The sequence below is a fragment of the Sus scrofa genome, chromosome 7 (genome assembly GCF_000003025.6).
Source record: "Sus scrofa isolate TJ Tabasco breed Duroc chromosome 7, Sscrofa11.1, whole genome shotgun sequence".
NCBI classification, from domain to species: domain Eukaryota; kingdom Metazoa; phylum Chordata; class Mammalia; order Artiodactyla; family Suidae; genus Sus; species Sus scrofa.
Window position 1 is genome coordinate 121,747,850 of NC_010449.5, and position 18,004 is coordinate 121,765,853.

Consider the following 18,004-nt stretch of genomic DNA (forward strand, 5'->3'; position numbering starts at 1 on the left):
CAGTAATATTTTTTGCTCGTAGTCTTGCTTTGATATGATTAATGGATATTGATTAAGTAATTGTTAGTCCATCAATGAATGAAGGGATAAGCAAATGGATAAATGAATAATGAAAAATTCCCACCTCTAGGTCTCAGGTGTCTGCACCAAGGATTTTGATTAAACCCTCTAAGTCTGAGGTCCATTATAAAAACAAACCTAATTTCCTGCCACGATGGGACTTGAGCTTATAGCTGAAGTTAGGAGTACAGGCATCTTGCTTTTGGTTTTGATAGATCTTAGGTATGAATTGTTTTATCAGTGAATCAGGTCTGAGTAAATAAAAAACATAGTGAATGAAGACAGAGAACAGGTGATAACCCCCAAGAAGAGTATGGAATGAGGTACAGATTATTCTTTTTTGTTTTTGTCTTTTTGCCTTTTCTAGGGCCGTTCCCGCGGCATATGGAGGTTCCCAGGCTAGGGGTCGAATCGGAGCTGTAGCCGCCAGCCCACGCCAGAGCCACAGCAACGTGGGATCCGAGCCGCATCTGCGACCTGCACCACAGCTCATGGCAACGCCGGATCCTTAACCCACTGAGCAAGGCCAGGGATCGAACCTGCAACTTCATGGTTCCTAGTCGGATTCGTTAACCACTGACCCTCGACGGGAACTCCCAGATTATTCTTAAAACAAGTTCGAGGAACTGAGTTCCAATTTGGGAAGGGTCAAGGCTTTTACTATGTTGATCAGAAACATACGGACAGCTTTATGTAAAAAGTCAGTGTTGTTTCGGGTTGCTTGTTGTTAACTTTTTTAGGAAATATAATAATTGGTCACAGAACTATCTAATTAAAGATCAAGCATGGGCCAATATTAAGGATGAAATATATGAGGGAATTATGACTGAATCAGTTTATTTCAGCCACTATCATTTTTGAAAAATGCATCTAGTTATTCTGTGGGTATTGAGCCTATGGGCAGATGTTAATATTATTTAGGACTCTTGCCTGGAGTACGTAGGTTCATTAATATTGGTGATGTTACTGTTAGTGAATAAAGGAAGAGATTATTTATTTATTTATGTGCTTTTTAGGGCCGCAGCCATGGCGTATGGAGGGTCCCAGGCTAAGGGTCAAATCAGAGCTGCAGCTGTCAGCCTACACCACAGCCACAGCAACTCTGGATCTGAGCTGCGTCTGCAACCTACACCACAGCTCATGGCAACACTGGATCCTTAACCTCCTGAGCGAGGCCAGGGATTGAACCCACGTCCTCATGGATACTACTCGGGTTCGTTACCACTGAGCCACGATGGGAACTCCAGGAAGAGATTATTTAAAGGAGGGCAGACGTGGACCAACGAGGGTATTACTCATTTAAAACGGTTTCTATATGACATCAGTTATATATGGAATCTAACAAAAAATAGTACACAGGAACTGATTTTAAAAAACAAGTAAATTCACAGATTTCAAAACACATGATTTCTTATGGTCCACAGGTAACCACTGGAGGGGAGGGAGGCCTTGGGGGGAGGGAATAACATAAACACACGACTGTATAAAAGAGATGATTAACGAGAGCCTGCTGTCGAGCACCCGACAGTCTACTCGGTAGTGTGTAATAACCTTTGTGGGACAAAAGTGTGGATATATTTATATATATGACTGATTCGCTTTGCTATACACCTGAAACTAACACAACATTGTAAATCAGTCAAATTAAATTTGAAAAACAATATGGCAAACATTTAAAAAATGGTTTATTAATCTCAGTGTACTCCTTTTTTTTTTTTTTTGTCTTTTTGCCATTTCTAGGGCTCCTCCCTCGGCATATGGAGGTTCCCAGGCTAGGTATCTAATCGGAGCCTACACCACAGCCACGTGGGATCCGAGTTGCGTCTGCAGCCTACACCACAGCTCACGGCAACGTTGGATCCTTCGCCCACTGAGCAAGGCCAGGGATCGAACCCACAACCTCATGGTTCCTAGTTGGATTCGTTAACCACTGAGCCATGACGGGAAGAAGAGTACTCTTCTGATGTCCATATAAACAAAAAGGGCTTGGCCACCGGCCAGGGGGGTAAAGAACATAGAGACAGTTACCTATGATAGTATTTGAGATTCTTTTGCGCTTGCTTAAAAATGAAAATATGAGCAAGTCATTCCATGAATGAATAAATAAAAACTAAGCAAATAAGTGAATAAATTCACCAAGTCGGGTCAAGCACGCATCACTGGTGCGAATGATGCAGACATACCTCCTTCTAATCAAGGAGGACCCGTAAAGAGAGTCATGTTGACACTCACCTGTGTGGGTGGGTTCACTAGAGCGAATCTGGAACAGGCATGGTTCTTAACTCTTCTACTAGGAGGTAGATTTAGCATGTGGCACCGAATTACATGCATTAGCAATGGAAGAAACTAAATAAAAAGAGGGCTATTCTTGGGCTAATGGAATGTGATGGAAACAGGGTTTTATGATGAATCTGTTACAGTGAGGCTGAGGTCTCTCAAAAACATCTAAATCTCCCCTCCCTCTTCAGTTTTCTAAAATCTGTTTTTTACTCCACAGATTCAACATACCCAATCTGATTGATTCAGTGATGAAGCTGTCAGCTGTCAGTATCCGTGGATACACAGCCAAGGGACTCACGTAAGGAACAGATTTTGTGTTCTTGGTTTGGAGGTAGGTGATTCATGTGGTCCCTGGGATTGTTTCAAAGGAACGAGTGGCTACTGCAACCGTAAAGTCAGAGGAGGCCTCCTGTGGATCATTAATGAAAATGTGAAATGAACCACCGGTTGGGATTAATCCCTTTCAGTGCAACCGAGATCCATTCAAACCCCATCGGAGGGTTTTACATTCATTTTCACAGTTGCTTAATATTCTGTTGCATTTTTGCACCGCATTTTAAGAGTATTTCTCTATTGATAACAATAACTCATTGAGGAAGGAGCACCCGGGAAGAGAGACAGTGCTTTAGTGTTCTAGTTATGGGGGTAAATGGTAGGTTCGTTATACTATTTTTAAAATACAAAGAAATTCAATGAAAGATGAGCAAGCAGACAGTCGTAAAATACATGGCCCATGTACGAAGCAAGGTTATTGATTAATCTATATGTGAAACACTGAGATCCAATTAAACAGAGATCTCATTTGCTAGCTCTATGGGAAATAAATGGTTGTCACCTGCTCTCTGCAATATTCAAAGATCTTGCTCTTGGGTTTTTGTGATTCATGGAAATTAAATTTTTTTTAACATCAGTGAAGCCATGAATGAAAGAATCAATAAATAATGTACAAACAATCCCTAAACAATGTATAAATAAGTACACGGAGAAAGAATGTGGAGCTTGGATCAATGATGAGAGTTCTGGGGTATATGAATCAAGAACTTTGATTAAACCCTAACTCTGAGATCCAATAGAAGGAGACTTTGTTCTTCCCTCTAAGGGAACAGAGTTCAGAGGAGAAGTTCAAGCCAGTTGGGGAGCTGTTGTTGGGTCTCTGTGGGTCCTGAGTATGGAGTGTGTTGATGCACGTGAATGAACATGTGTGTAAGTGAGTGAAGACAGCAAGGGTCGCACATGAGTGATTTAGGCGAGTGTCGTGAAACAAGTATTCTTAGTCACATGTTTACTTAGCACAGAGTTCCCGTGTGATCGTGGGTCAAAGCTGTTACCCCCTTTGAAACACAGTAGCAACTCCAGATACACAGGAGCGCACAGGCAGGTGCGACTTAGTGTCCAGGTTGGCATGCTGGGCCGGTGGGAGCGTATGTTGATTCTCAGGTAATTATTTATTGTTATAAGGTATAGGATGAAGATGATTTTTATCTCAAATGATTCTGAAAAAGAGGGCAGACGCTGAAGAGTATGGCGCCTATGAGGTGGAGGAAGATTAATGACTGATCCTGTTCCACCCTCCTGAGGGCCATATAACAAGATGGGACCTAGTTTCTCCCTGCTTCGATTAAGTACATGGAGATATGCCAGGTAATCATAGTGCTTCAGTGCTGGGTTCAGTGGGAGGGTTTAGTATTTCACAGACATGTAATTTTACTATAGCTCATGTTTATAGGATATGTTTATTACAAATCCTTATATTTAACATGTATATAATACATTTTATAGTTTATTATAAATAATACCTTTTTAAGAAAAGTAGAGGATCAGATTATTTGATTGAAAATGAAATGAATAAGTGAAAGAACGTGTTAAATAAAAGTAAGGTAAAGCTAGGATTATTTGTAAGAATGTGCCATGACACTAGATTTGAAATCTATCCAGTTCCACAAATGTTCATGAAAATAATTAGTCGGCTATTAACTAAGAGTCAGAAGTGTACTTCTAATATTTAAAAGCCTTACTCTTGGAGTTCCTGTCATGGCTCAGTGGTTGGCGAATCTGACTGGGAACCATGAGGTTGCAGGTTCGATCCCTGGCCTTGCTCAGTGGGTTAAGGACCTGGCGTTGCCATGAGCTGTGGTGTAGGTCACAGACACGGCTTGTATCCTGTGTTGCTGTGGCTGTGGCATAGGCCGGCAGCTGTCGCTTCAATTCGAACCCTAGCCTGGAAACTTCCATATGCCACGGTTGTGGCCCCAGAAAGCAAAAAAATAAAAGTAAACAGAACAAAAACCGAAAACAATTTATGATGTTGATATAAAGCACAGCTGTTGATTAATCCATCCTTGCAATACAGAGGTGCATTGAAAAAAATCATTAAATGTATTAGTTCTGTGGGCCAAGTGCGGATAGACTTAGCTTAGTAACAGTCATTCATCTTGGTCTTGGCGTTTATGATTTATGGATATTGATTGTATTATAATTTATGCATGTAAAAGTGATCTAGAAAGGAAGATAGGAGTGAAGAAGACAAAAAAAAAGCCAAGTCTGGATCAATGATGAGAATTCTGGGGTGTCTGAATTAAGTATTCTGATTAAACTTGATAGCTCTGAGGTCATGATAAGAAGAGATCTAGTTATATTCCCTCTGTGGTGAAGATGCTTGTGGCGTAAGATGGGAATATTTAGTCCGGGCTTAATAGATGCAAACTATTGCATTTGGAGTGGATAAGCAATGAGATCCTGCTGTATAGCCCAGGGAACTCTATCTAGTCGCTTGTGATGGAGCAGGATGGAGGGTCACGTGAGAAAAAGAATGTGTGTATATGTGTGACTGGGTCACTTTGCTGTACAGTAGAAATTGACAGAACGCTGTCAACCTACTGTAATGGAAAAAATAAAAAATCATTTCATAAAAAAAGAAGGGAATATTTAGGATCCTGTTCTTGGGCTACGTGTTCCTTGGGTATGGATTTTTTTTTAAAATAAATGAAATAATGCATGAAGAAAGACATGGAAGAATGAACGAAGATAAGGAAAGCCATACATTATTCAACGGTGCGAGTGTGTTTTCAAATATTTCCAAAGCACTGAGGTCTAGGAAAATAAATATATTAAGCTTTTCCCTCTTGCAGCAGGAAGCAGATAGACAAGCATGCCCAGGATTGAATGTTGTCGTTACGGATTGATGGGGGCTTGCTGATGATTTTTAAGCAAAGGGCACAATGTTTGCCCAAATAATTACTTAACTATCTAATAGACAAAAAGAACAATCATGGGCGAATGATGAGAATGTGCCCCATAATAAGAGTTATGATTGACTTAAGATGGTTTAGCTGTGAGTATATGATCACGTTAATATTATTGGAAAGTTTTTGTCCAGTGAGTTATAATTACCACAGTGACATATTATAATTATATATTGTTATTAGAGAGTGAATAGATTCATATTTTCCTTCGAAGATGCAAATCACACACCAGTGAGGAGCTGTATTATGAAATAAGAATAATGATTATCCTGTTTTGCACAGTTGATTTCCATACTTAAAAAAATCCTGGGCTTCTCCCATTTTGCATAATGCGCACATAGGCAGATGCACATAATAGTATTTTGTTTCTGGGTTGCTGCCCATTTTAGCATTTCCCCCTTTTTTTTACATAATGAGCAGCTGGTGCACTTAGTCCGTGAGTCATTAAATGAATGAATGAGTGCGTGAGTGGATGCAGAAAGCAGTCAAAGCATGGACCACAAAACAAGGAGTAAAAGGCATCCAGCCTGCATCAGAGAGATTCCTTAGAAGAGAAATTTGACTTTACTTGCGTAGAGGGAAAAGTTCTGACCTATGGGTCAGGCAGTGCATTCAGTGGTGCTCATTCTGTTGCCGGAAATGAAAATTACATAAAAGAGGGGTATTCTCAGGCCAAGGAAACGAAGCAAGTGTTAGGGCCAGTCTAGAAGCCTACACGTCGTATCCTCGCAACACCCCTCAATTTACGGTTTTGCGTTATTTTTCGAGCCTCCTTTTACCTCAGAATTCACACACCGTGGCTAATTTAATCATATCTGACGAAGAAGAGCTTGGCTGATGCTTCTGTGTTTAAGAAGCATAAATACCAAGTTGGGTAACATTCAAAGCTTCTGTGCCTGGTGAGGAGAGTTTGTTCCTGGGAGTTGACGGAAATATTTCAGAACATAGCTTCATAAAAGTATCAAATTAAAGAATGATGGCCATTACCGATGATGGGAACAGCTGATGAGCCACAGACAAGGATGTTTAATTCAATTCTGACAGCGGAGGACTCCTACAGAAAGATGGAAGGGGTTTCACACGTTTTCAGAAGTGTTTGCTCTTCTCCTTTATGCTAACATGACAGTTGATACCAACATCTTTCCCCTGAAAAGATCTCAGCGGGAGGGAGCGTGCACGGTCTACGGGGAGGGTCATTGCAAAAAGAGATCTAATGTTAGCTCTATGGGAAACGAGCACATTGACGGATCCTGGTAACATTCAAGGATCTTCTGTTCCAGACTTTGGAAATTATATGATTGTGTTATTATCGGTGATTGTGTTATTATTGGTGTAGTGAATGAATCAATAAGCAAAGGGATACAGGGTTGAGGACAAAGTGCAAAGCTTGCATCAGTGATGACTTCTAGGAGGCCCCATTGCAGCACAGTGGTAGCAAAGAACCTGACTGGTACCCACGAGGATGCCAGTTCGATCCCTGGCCTTGCTCAGTGGGTTAAGGATCCAGGGTTACTGTGAGCTGTGGTGTAGGTCACAGATGTGGCCCGGGTCCCTCATTGCTGTGGCTGTGGTATAGACTGGCCGCTGCAGCTTTTTGACCCCTAGCCTGGGAACTTCCATATGCTGCGCGTGTGGCCCCCCCAAAGACAAAAAAAAAAAAAAAAGATAAATAAATAAAAACAATGACTCCTAGAGTGGTGATTGGGTCTGAATCCAAAATTGTAATTAATTCCTTTCTTGAAACCTGTGGTCCATTGTGGAAAAAAAGAGGCGTAGGGTAAACTTTTGGGGAAGTGAACTTATGAAAGGATAAAGAAAGAATTTGCAAATGATGGAGATGGGGAGAGCACGGTCGACCAATTAGGAAATGAGGTAATAAAACAAAGGTTATTTGCAGTGCCTGTTTGAAACCCTGGGTCTGTAGGTAAATAGGTTAAAGCTCTGCAGCCTTCCCTAGGGCCAATATGGAAAGAGATCCCCAAGAATCCAGCTTGCTGCTCTCATTGCTTGGCTGGTGGTTTCAGTTAGAAAAGGACAAAAAGGAAGTTTACATAAACAGTTGCTTAAGTACTCATTTTATTGAGAGAGGGCCAAATATGAACCAATGTTGGGAATTTTGATCAGCGTTGAATACGACCAGAGTTGTGATGAATCTAACTCTATGCACTGAGTTTTGTTTTTAAGAAACATCACAAGAGAATTTAGTCGTTTTCATGGGGCGTGAGCATGAAGCAGGATCTTCACTGCTCTGATCTAGTATCTCGGTTTTCCTTGATATTGATATATTGTTATAAGAGAGTGAGGGAATGCATTTTAGGAGGTCCTGCCATGGCACAGGGGGTTAAGAGTCTGACGGCAGTGGCTTGGGTTGCTGTGGAGGTGTGGGTTCAATCCCCAGCCCAGTGCAGGGGACTGAAGGATTTGGCACTGCAAGCCACGCTGCAGCTGTGGCTTGGATTCAGTTCCTGGCCCAGGAACTTCCATATGCTATGGATGAGGCCATAAAACTGGGAAAGAAAGCACGCAACAAATGAAAAGAGACCCCGGTACCTCCTTGTAGTTTTGATTTGCATTTCTCTAATAATTAGTGAGGTTGAGCATCTTTTCATGTGCCTGTTGGCCAGCCGTATGTCTCCTTTGGAGACATGTCTATTTAGGTCTTCTGCCCATGTTTCGATTGGGTTGTTTGTTTTTGTGTTGTGGAGTTGTATGCATAAGCAGTGAGGACATACTGTACAGCACAGCAAACTATATTCCAACTCTTGGGATAGAACACGATGGAAGAGAGTGTGAGGAAAAAAAATGCATGTACATGTGTGATCGGGTCACTGTACTGTACAGCAGAAATTGGCACTACGCTGTAAATCAACTGTATTTTAATTAAAAAAAAAACAAAGAGAGTGAAGGAATGCATTTTATATATAGATAAATTACTCCAAAGAAGGCCCAGGAAGGGCCAGTAAGGAACATGTATTTTGAACCAAAGTCGGTGATTATTCCTGCTGTACCCCGATGCCATCCAGTTAAAGACAACCCTGGGTTCCTTCCGCTTTGGCTAAAGTACACATAGAAATTTACAAGGAGCAATTCTTGAGAAAAATGGGTAAATAATTCGTTCGTTTCATGCCTAATTATGCACATGAATAAATCAATGGATCCTGGACATCTAAAGCGTGACACTGGTGTGAACGGGTGAGAATATCGTAAAACCAAGATGTACGTTTCTCCAGTTTTGCACAAGTGAGAGCCATTAACAGCAATTACCCAGCTGTTAAATTTATGGATGGGGAGTTTGTAGACACATATTTATGATAGATAAGGGTTTTTGTTCTCATGTTGGCATTCACTGTATTATTTCAAAATAAAGATGAAATGAGCCGGTAAATAAGGAGTGCCATTCTTGGGCAGTGGTGAGATTATTAAATGACCCAAGTTTATAATTAGGCTAATACTGCAAGACTAATTTCTGTTAAAGAAAATCCAACCTAGGCTCGCTCTTTCTTTTGCAAGTCTGCGTTTTCACCGAGTGAACATACTGCAGATGCCTCAGTCATTACCTAGTGCTAGGGATCTTGGCTTTTACAAACTCTGTGGTTTAAGGACGGAGAGAGTGATGTGAGGAGCACAGTTTGTGTTCTTAGTTGGGAGATTGGTTCCTGGGTGTGGCTTAAATTTTTCAAAGTAATCAAACCAAATAACACCAATAGGTACCAGAATTGGGATTTATAATCACTCTGATTTAGTTCTCCTAAAGTCCAATAAATAAAAGGTGCAGGCAGGGAACGCTATTCAATACCTGTGATAAATCATAATGGAAAAGAATATGAAAAAGAATATATACGTGAGTGTAACCGACTCGCTTTGCTCGTGCAGCAGAAATTAACATGACATTGTACATCAACTCTTCTTCGATAAAGTGTTAAAAAAGATGCAGGTGTTTCCCTCATTTTCAGGGCCGCTTCACATTGGGTTTTATTTTCGCACTGCAATTCATTTAAGTAATGTTTCACTGATAAAGATTTAAGCTAGTGATTTTCTGAAAGAGGAGCACATAGGCAGATGGACAAAACCATTGACGTTTTAGTTACGGAGTAAGATTATGGTCCCTGTAGTTGTTCACTGCATCATCTTTAAATGAAAAGGGCTGAGCATGGACCAATGGAGCTGATGTGAAGCAAGGATGCTAATTTAAATGTGCAAAACCCACACACACACACACACACAGAGATACACTTGCATGTATATATTGCATTGTATATATATGTATACATTGCAAAACATGTTCTTGTCTATCAGCAGCGTGGAAAATGGCAGATAGACAGTTATTAGTGATATTCGAGGGTGTTGTTCTTTGGGCTTTTTGATGTATAAAAATTGATTATATAATTATTCACTATATAATTATTCACTATCGATAAAGGAAGGAATGAACAATGCTTAAAAAAGGAAGAAGAAGATGTTCTATATAGATGAGTGTTCTGAGAGGTGTCAATCAAAGATTTTGATTAAGCTCTATAACTTTGAGATTCATTAGAAAAAAGAAATTTGTTTCCTTTGGGGAAGAGGGGCTTGCAGCAAAAGTAATAAACAGCAAAAGTAATAAACAGTCACAGATGTTCCTGAGCTTTAGTTCTTTGTTTTTTTTTGTTTGTTTGTTTTTTTGTTTTTTTTTTTTTTTAGAGCTGCACATGAAGGTTCCCAGGCTAGGGGTCGAATTGGAGCTACAGCTGCCGGCCTACACCACAGCTCACGCCAACACCGGATCCTTGACCCACTGAGAGAGGCCAGGGGTCGAGCCCGCAAACCTCATGGTTCCTAGTCAGGTTCATTAACCACTGAGCCACGATGGAAACTTGTTGAGCTTTAGTTCGTAATGACTGTGAAATGTATTGCAGGTGAAGCAATGCAAGAATAACGACGTGTAAGTGGACGATGACCAATGAGGCATGTCTGCAAGGAAACAAGGATTGCTATTAAATACACTATTTCCTGGGGGAGTTCCCCTTGTGGCTCAGTGGAAACGAATCCGACTAGTATCCATGAGGTCATGGGTTTGATCCCTGGCCTTGCTCAATAGGTTAAGGATCCGGCATTGCCATGAGCTGTGGTGTGATTCGCGGATGTGGCTCAGATCCTGCATTGCTGTGGCTGCAGTGTAGCCCGGCAGCTTTAGTTGCGATTTGACCCTTAGCCTGGGAACTTCCATATGCCCGCAGGTGCGGCCCTAAAAAGACAAAATTATTGCAAAAAATAGGTTGCAGACGTGGCTTGGATCCTGCGTTGCTGTGGTGTGGCTGTAGCTCTGATTGGACCCCTAGCCTGAGATATTCCATATGCCATGGGTGTGGCCCTAAAAACACACACAAAAAAATGATTTAAATATGTGCCTAATTGAAAGAAGGCCAAGTATGGCCTGAGAATATAAGCTGCAGGATGAAATCAGTTCTTTTCACGGACTATGATTTAAGAAAACAAGAAGGTGTCTAAAAAGTTACTCCTGTGAGCAGTGGTCATGTTGTCTTCGTTGATGGGTATTAGTCTATCTTCTTGGCCAGACTCTTGGCCTGCATTCATTTTGAATGTGTTTCTAACAGTGAATGAATGAATGAGTTCATATTTCGGTCAATTTTTTAAAAGAAGGTAGAACATAGGTCAGTGAGAAGCAGGTGCCATAAAATGAAGAGACTGATTAAACCATTTTAGATGAAAAAAAAAAATCCCACATTGGACAAATCTGTTTTATCAGCAGGTGCATGAAATGGTATTTCACTTCTGGAGACGGGCGGGTTTTTAAGTGAGTCAAGTGATCAAATTATTTTTGACTATTTCTTTTTTTATTATTGTATTTTAAAATTTTTCATTCAAGTATAGTTGATTTATAGCCTTGTGTCAATTTCTGCTGTGCAGCTAAGTGACCCAGTCACACATGTACATGCATTCTTTTTCTCATTCCATCTTCCATCATGCTCTATCCAGAGAGAATGGATATAGTTCCCTGTGCTATACAGCAGGACCTCATTGTGTATCCATTCTTTTGTGTGCGTGTGTGTGTTTTAGGGCCACACCCATAGCGTATGGAGGTTCTCAGGCTAGGGGTCCAATTGGAACTGTAGCCACAGCAACGCGGGATCCGAGCTGCGTCTGTGACCCACACCACAGCTCACGGCAGCCCTGGATCCTTACCCCATGGAGCAAGGCCAGGGATCGAACCTGCATCCTCATGGATGCTAGTTGGGTTTGTTAACCGCTGAGCCATGACAGAAACTCCCTGCTTATCCATTCTTATGTTCTAGTTTGCATCTATTGCCCCCAAACTCCCCATCCATCCCACCTCTCCCCCCTCCCTCTCAATAAGAGACAAACACGAGTGAGTCAGTGAATGAAAAATTAGGGTAAATCTTGGACCTGTGTGTCATGGCACTCTCTAAGCAATGCATGAATACATTTCTTTGAAAGAGATGAATGAGGCTGGGAACTATGTCGTTAGGGGATAGATAAATCAATAGTGTACTGGTTACATTAATTATTCTTGTGTTAGGTGGTAGATTTAACAGCATTCACTACATTCATTAAAAATTAACCAGTAAACAAGTCAATATATAAAAAGTCAGTAATGAGAATGTGATAGGAACCAAGGTTTATGATTAATCTAGTACCTCATGACTGCAGCTCGTTAAAAAAGTTAAATTTATGCGGTGCCATTTTCTATAGGAATGTGCATTTTACTGAACAGACTACAAATACTATAGCTGATTTAATTTATTCCATTACAATAAAGATTTTAGTTTTTGTCTCTGGGGGTAAGGAGCCTAGAGATTGTGGTAGATAAAAGTCCTGATTCATGACCTTGGCAATGGTGGCTTGTTCGTCATGACATTATGTTAAATAAATAAATCCTGAATATGTAAATAACATCAGAGGATGCCATGCAGAGAGCAAAAGTGGTAATTGGCCGAATTTTACGATTGATCCAATTAAGGGCCACTGAGGTCCATTAGAATGATAGAGGTTTTTATTCATGTTCAGAGTTTTTTGTATTATATTTTGTGCCAGGGTTAATTTCAACCTTTCCTCAGTGATAAAGATCTAGGGAGGTGATAGGCGAGAAGATAGCATCAGAGTCCTCATTATGAGATATGATGGTGGTTGGCTGATCATTGTATTTCATTAGTTATTTAATGCTGGGTGACAAATTACCTCCAACTGAGTTGCTTTAGAAACAGTAAATATTTGTTACCTGTCACAGTTTCTCTAGGACAGGAATCCAGGAGAGACTTAGTGGACAGTTTTGTCCCAAGGTCTCTTGTGAGGTTGCAGATAAGATGTCAGGTAGCGTTGCAGACGTATGAAAGCTTGGGCTGCTTCCAAGTATATATGGAAGATCTGCTTCCATGGCTCACTCACATGGCTAGAAAGTTGGTGCCGGCTGTGGGTTGGGAGGCTGCAATTTCTTCCCCCATGGACCTCTCCTCTGGGCTGCTGGAGGATCCTTACAACACGGCACCGACTTCCCACAGAGCAGTCAATACCGGAGAGAGGAAGGCAGACATCTCAGTGTGCTTATAGCCTGGACTCAGAAGTCATGCACCGTCACTTCCTCAGGTATTTTGGGTCATGGAGGCCAGGCCTGGTTTCATATGGGAGGAGATGGCACGTGGCTGTGAATACCAGGAGTCAGGGATCATGGGGCACCATCCCGGTGGCTGGCTACCACATGTACCATCTTTCATACATGGAAAAATCAGATAATGAAGGGCAAGTACGGGTCAGAGTGTACATATGGGATTGTTGTGAAACAAGGAAGCAGATAACCTGTAGGTACAATGCTGGGACCCTCTGCACAAAAGAGGTCGTCTCTTAGTAGCGTGGAAGACGAGCCGATATATGTACAGCTTAGTCATAGTCTAGGATGTTATTCTTAGTTTTGTTTTGATTTTTATACACTGAGTGCATTATTATTAGGGACTTAATGGGGGACTCAGTAAACAAAGGTATGCATGAATGGAAAAGGAGCCAAGTGTGGACCAATGAAGATCTGGGGTGTCTGAACTAATGATTTTGATTAAATCCTTAACTTTGAGGTCAGAGACTTGGTTAATGCCTAGGTGGTAAATGAACTCAGAGCAGAAGTGAGTAATACTCAGGATTTTGTTCTTAGGCCATTAAGGTTCATATGTCTGAATTGTACCGTAAGGGAATGAATAAATAAATGTTTATAAACTAAGACAAGGAAAGCCCTATGTGGGCCAATGATGAGAATGTTTAATATATTTATTATTATTATTATTAATACATTTCTCAAGGACTCATTTGCAACATAAATCTATTTGGATAAGTAGCATATAGAGATAAGTACTTGGACATCAATGTGATTGTTCTGCATTATTTGGGATGTGCCGGTTGCATATTGAAAAATAAGAAGTGGGGATTGGAGTTCTTGTTGTGGCTCAGCGGAAATGAATCTGACTAGCATCCATGAGGACGCAGGTTCGATCCCTGGCCTTGCTTAGTGGGTTAAGGATCCGTCATTGCCAGGAGCTGTGGTGTAGGTTGCAGACGTGGCTCGGATCCTGCGTTGCTGTGGCTGTGGTGTAGACCAGCAGCTGTACCTCATATTCGACCCCTAGCCTGGGAACCTCCATATGCCAGGGATGTGGCCCTGAAAAGACAAAAAAAAAAAAAAAAGTTATGATCTTTTGGTTATGTCTGCAAGCAACAAGCACATGAACAGCTGTCAATACCATTCAGTTTTCTGATCCAGTTTGGATGTTCAAGGGTGTTAATGATATTGTGAGTGAATGTTTGGATACATTCATCTTTCAACCAATTATTTTCAAAACGATAAAGTGGGATTTCTCAATCTTCTGCTGTTGCATCTGGGGCCAGATACTTCGTTGTTGTGGGAGGTGGTCCTGAACGTTGTAGGATGTCTAATACCTTCGCTGACTTCTACTAACTAGGTGCCGTACTGACTCCCCTCTTCCACTGTGACAGTCAGAGACACCTCGACATCGGCAAGTGACCGCTGGGGGCAGTGTTGCCCCCACTGAGAAGCATCAGGGTGAGACTTGGACCAGTGAGGTGCCTGTGCAGAAGCAATGTAACTCATTTGTGCTGGGGTTTCTTACTGATAAAACCAGGCTCTTACCACTTATCTCAGGTTCGTTTGTTGAGTTGCCTCTAATTGCATGGCAATTTGAATTGTTCTTGGATTAACCATGTGTGTTTTCTCTGGAAAAATAAATTGTTGTTCAAATTACTCATAAGTACAAAAGTAAATGAATAAATGGATAAATGAAGAAACAAATATGTAGAGTAGGGTTGAGGATGGACTACTGGTGAAAATGTGCCACGAAAGAAGTATTTGAATTGATCCAATATGGCTCAAGTGGGATCTATTATTAGGAAAAATGCTCTAGATTCTTACCATGTTGAAAGAGAGTTCATTGAAAGATACTCAGAGTCATCATTTCATATTCTTCTTTGTTTGTTTTTTCTTTTTTGGCCTTATATGGCACATGGAGTTCTTGGGCCAGGGATTAGATCCAAACTGCCCTTGTGACCTATGCTGCAGAGGGGGCAATGCCAGATTCTTTAACCCACTATGCTGGGCTGGGGCTTGAACCTGTGTCCTGGAGGAGCAGCAGAGATGCTGCGATCCTGTTGCACCAAAGCAGGAACTCCATTTCATATTCTTGTGTTGAGTGTGGGATACGTCAATAAATATTATGCTAGGCCGTTGATTAAAATGTGGCATGAATCAAAGTTTATGACTGATGTAGTGTAGTCTTACTAATGACCCTTGAAGAATTCCAGTGTAGACTCAGGTTCATTTTAAAATTCACTTTCACTCCACACGATGGTTCCACCAAACTGGACTTAATTATCTTCCCTTGGTGCAAATCTTGGCGGTCATTTCTGTGGCTCACAGGCGTTAAACACAGATCTAAGTAATAGTTAAAGTTCATGTTCTTGATTTGGGGAGTTTTTTCGTGTTTATGTCAGAGAAGTAAATAAAAATTACTGTGCATTGACCAGTGATAGAAATGTATTATGAGCAAAGCTAAAATTAGGTGACTCCAATTCAGCTCAGGTTAGGCTATTAAAGAAAGTAAGATGGAGGACATTTTCGTCACTTTCAGAGTGGATTACTCTTCCACTTTATTTTTGCATCATAGCTAATCTAAACGTCCTCAAGTGACCTAGGCTGTTGATTCTTCAGTGGGAGCCCATAAGATGATGGATTTTGTCAGGGTTCCTGCTGGAGGATAAAGATGGTGGGTTCACAGTCATTTATTGTATGATATTTAAAATATGGACACTTTATTATTTATTCATGTTTGCTTTTTAGGACTGCACCCACAGCACATGGAAGCGCTCAGACTAGGGTTCCAGTCGGAGCTATAGCTGCTGCTCTACACCACAGCCACAGCAAAGCCATATCTGAGCTGCATCTGCCACCAACGCCACACACAGCTCATGGCAGTGCCAGATCCTCTAAGCCACTGAGCAGGGCCAGGAGTTGAACCTGCATCCTCATGGATACGAGTCAGAGTCGTTTCCACTGTGCCACCACGGGAACTCCTGAATATGGACACTTTAAATGAAAAGGAGTAAATTCGTGCCAGCAATGAGGATAGGGTTTCTAAAAAGCGAGAAGCAAGGATGTTAATTAATCCACGTGTGTGACATTGAGATACCTTTGTTGATCGAACAATTTCAAGGTTCTTAATTTTGGGATCTCTGTGTGTCGATTTTCCTTTTGTAGTGAAGCAGTGAATGAATGAATCCATCAAGGTGCAGGTGAATGAAGCAAAGGAGTGTCAAGTCTAGACCAGTGACTAATATCCCGGGGTGTCTGAATCTGCAATTTTGATGAAGCCTTATAGCTCTGAGATCTATTAGAAAAAGAAAATTACCCTATTATCTCTGTGGGAAATGATCATATAGCAGTAGAGAGGAAGTGTCAGTTCTTATCCTTTGTCTGCTGAAGTTCTTGAGTATAGATTATATTTTAAGGAAATCAGTGTGTGAATAAAATATGTAAATGAGGGAAGACAAGGAGGGCCTCGAATGGGACCAATTATGAGAGAATGTAATTAAATAAGGAACAAGACTAATACAATTTGGAAGTGCTGAGTTCCAATAAAATTAAATAGATCCAGGGTCTTACACTTCTGAATAAGAACCGTAAAAGACAATTGTATGTGAGAGTCATACAACGTTGCAATTAACGAGTGGCAGTTTTTTTTTTTTTTATATGTTGCCTCCTTTTCTATAAGACTTCATTTTTGGGGAGCAGTTTTAGGTTCGTGGCAGAATTGAGCTGAACATATGCGCATAGAACTTCTCCCCCCATCGTCAACATCCCACACTAGAGTGAGGCATTTGCCTCCGCTGATGAGCCTTCATTAACACATCATTAGCACCCAAAGTCCGTAGCTGACGTCGGGGTTCGCTCTTGGTTGTAAGTGAAATCTGTGCCTCTGGACAGGTGTGTAATGACGGGGATCCATTATCGTGGTAGACAGAATGTTTCGCTGCCCTGAACATCTGTGCTCTGCTCATTCATCCTTGCCTCCCTTCCAACCTCTGGCAACCTCTCCATTAACTGTCACCCTCGTTTTGCCCTTTTCCCAATGTAATGGGGTTGGAATTATATAGCGTGCTGCCAAGTCATATTGGTAGCTCATTTCTTTTTCGTGCTGAATAATCTTCCTTTGTTTTGTTTTGATGTAACAGTTTATTTATCTATTCATGTATTGAAGGATGTCTTGGCTCCTTCCAAGTTTTGGCAATTATGACTAGAGCTGCTATAAATATCCATGTGCAGGTTTTTGTATGGACATAAGTTTTCAGCTCCTTTGGGTAAATACCAAGGAATGTGATTTCTGGATCGTATGGTAAGAATATGTTTAGTTTTGTAAGAAGCTGTCAAATACATATTCTGCTTGGTCTGTAGTGGTATCTCATTTTAATTTGCATTTCCCTCATGACATGATGCTGAGCATCTTTTCATAGGCTTATTTGCCATCTGTATATCTTCTTTGGTGAAGTGTCTGTTAAGATCTTCGATTCATTTCTTAATCCAGTTGTTTATTTTCTTATTTGTTGATTTTTGCTTGTTTTGAATAATCATTTATCGGATATGTCTTTTTCAAATATTCTTTCCCCGTCTATGGCTTGTAATTCTTTTGGAAGTTTCTTTGCAGAGCAAAAACTTTTACATTTAAGGAAGTTCAGCTTATCAGTTATTTCATATATCATGTCTTTGGTGTTGTGTTTAAAAAGTCATCGCCAAACACAAGGACAGCTAGATTTTCTCCTATGTTTTCTTCTTGGGGTTTTATTGTTTTGCATTTTACATCTGGGCCTATGATCCATTTTGAGTCAGTTTTTGAGACGGGTGTAAGATCTGTGTC

General features: G+C 40.9%; 1 long non-coding RNA gene across 20 annotated transcripts in view; it reads left to right on the forward strand.

Moving 5' to 3' along the window:
• LOC102163738 overlaps nucleotides 1-18,004 on the forward strand; it is a 55,587-nt gene that overhangs the window by 11,052 nt on the left and 26,531 nt on the right. For all 20 annotated transcript variants that reach the window (XR_002346064.1, XR_002346063.1, XR_002346066.1 and 17 more), the window contains exon 4: nucleotides 2,558-3,981. This is a non-coding gene — a long non-coding RNA (uncharacterized LOC102163738). The remainder of the gene's footprint in view (nucleotides 1-2,557; nucleotides 3,982-18,004) is intronic.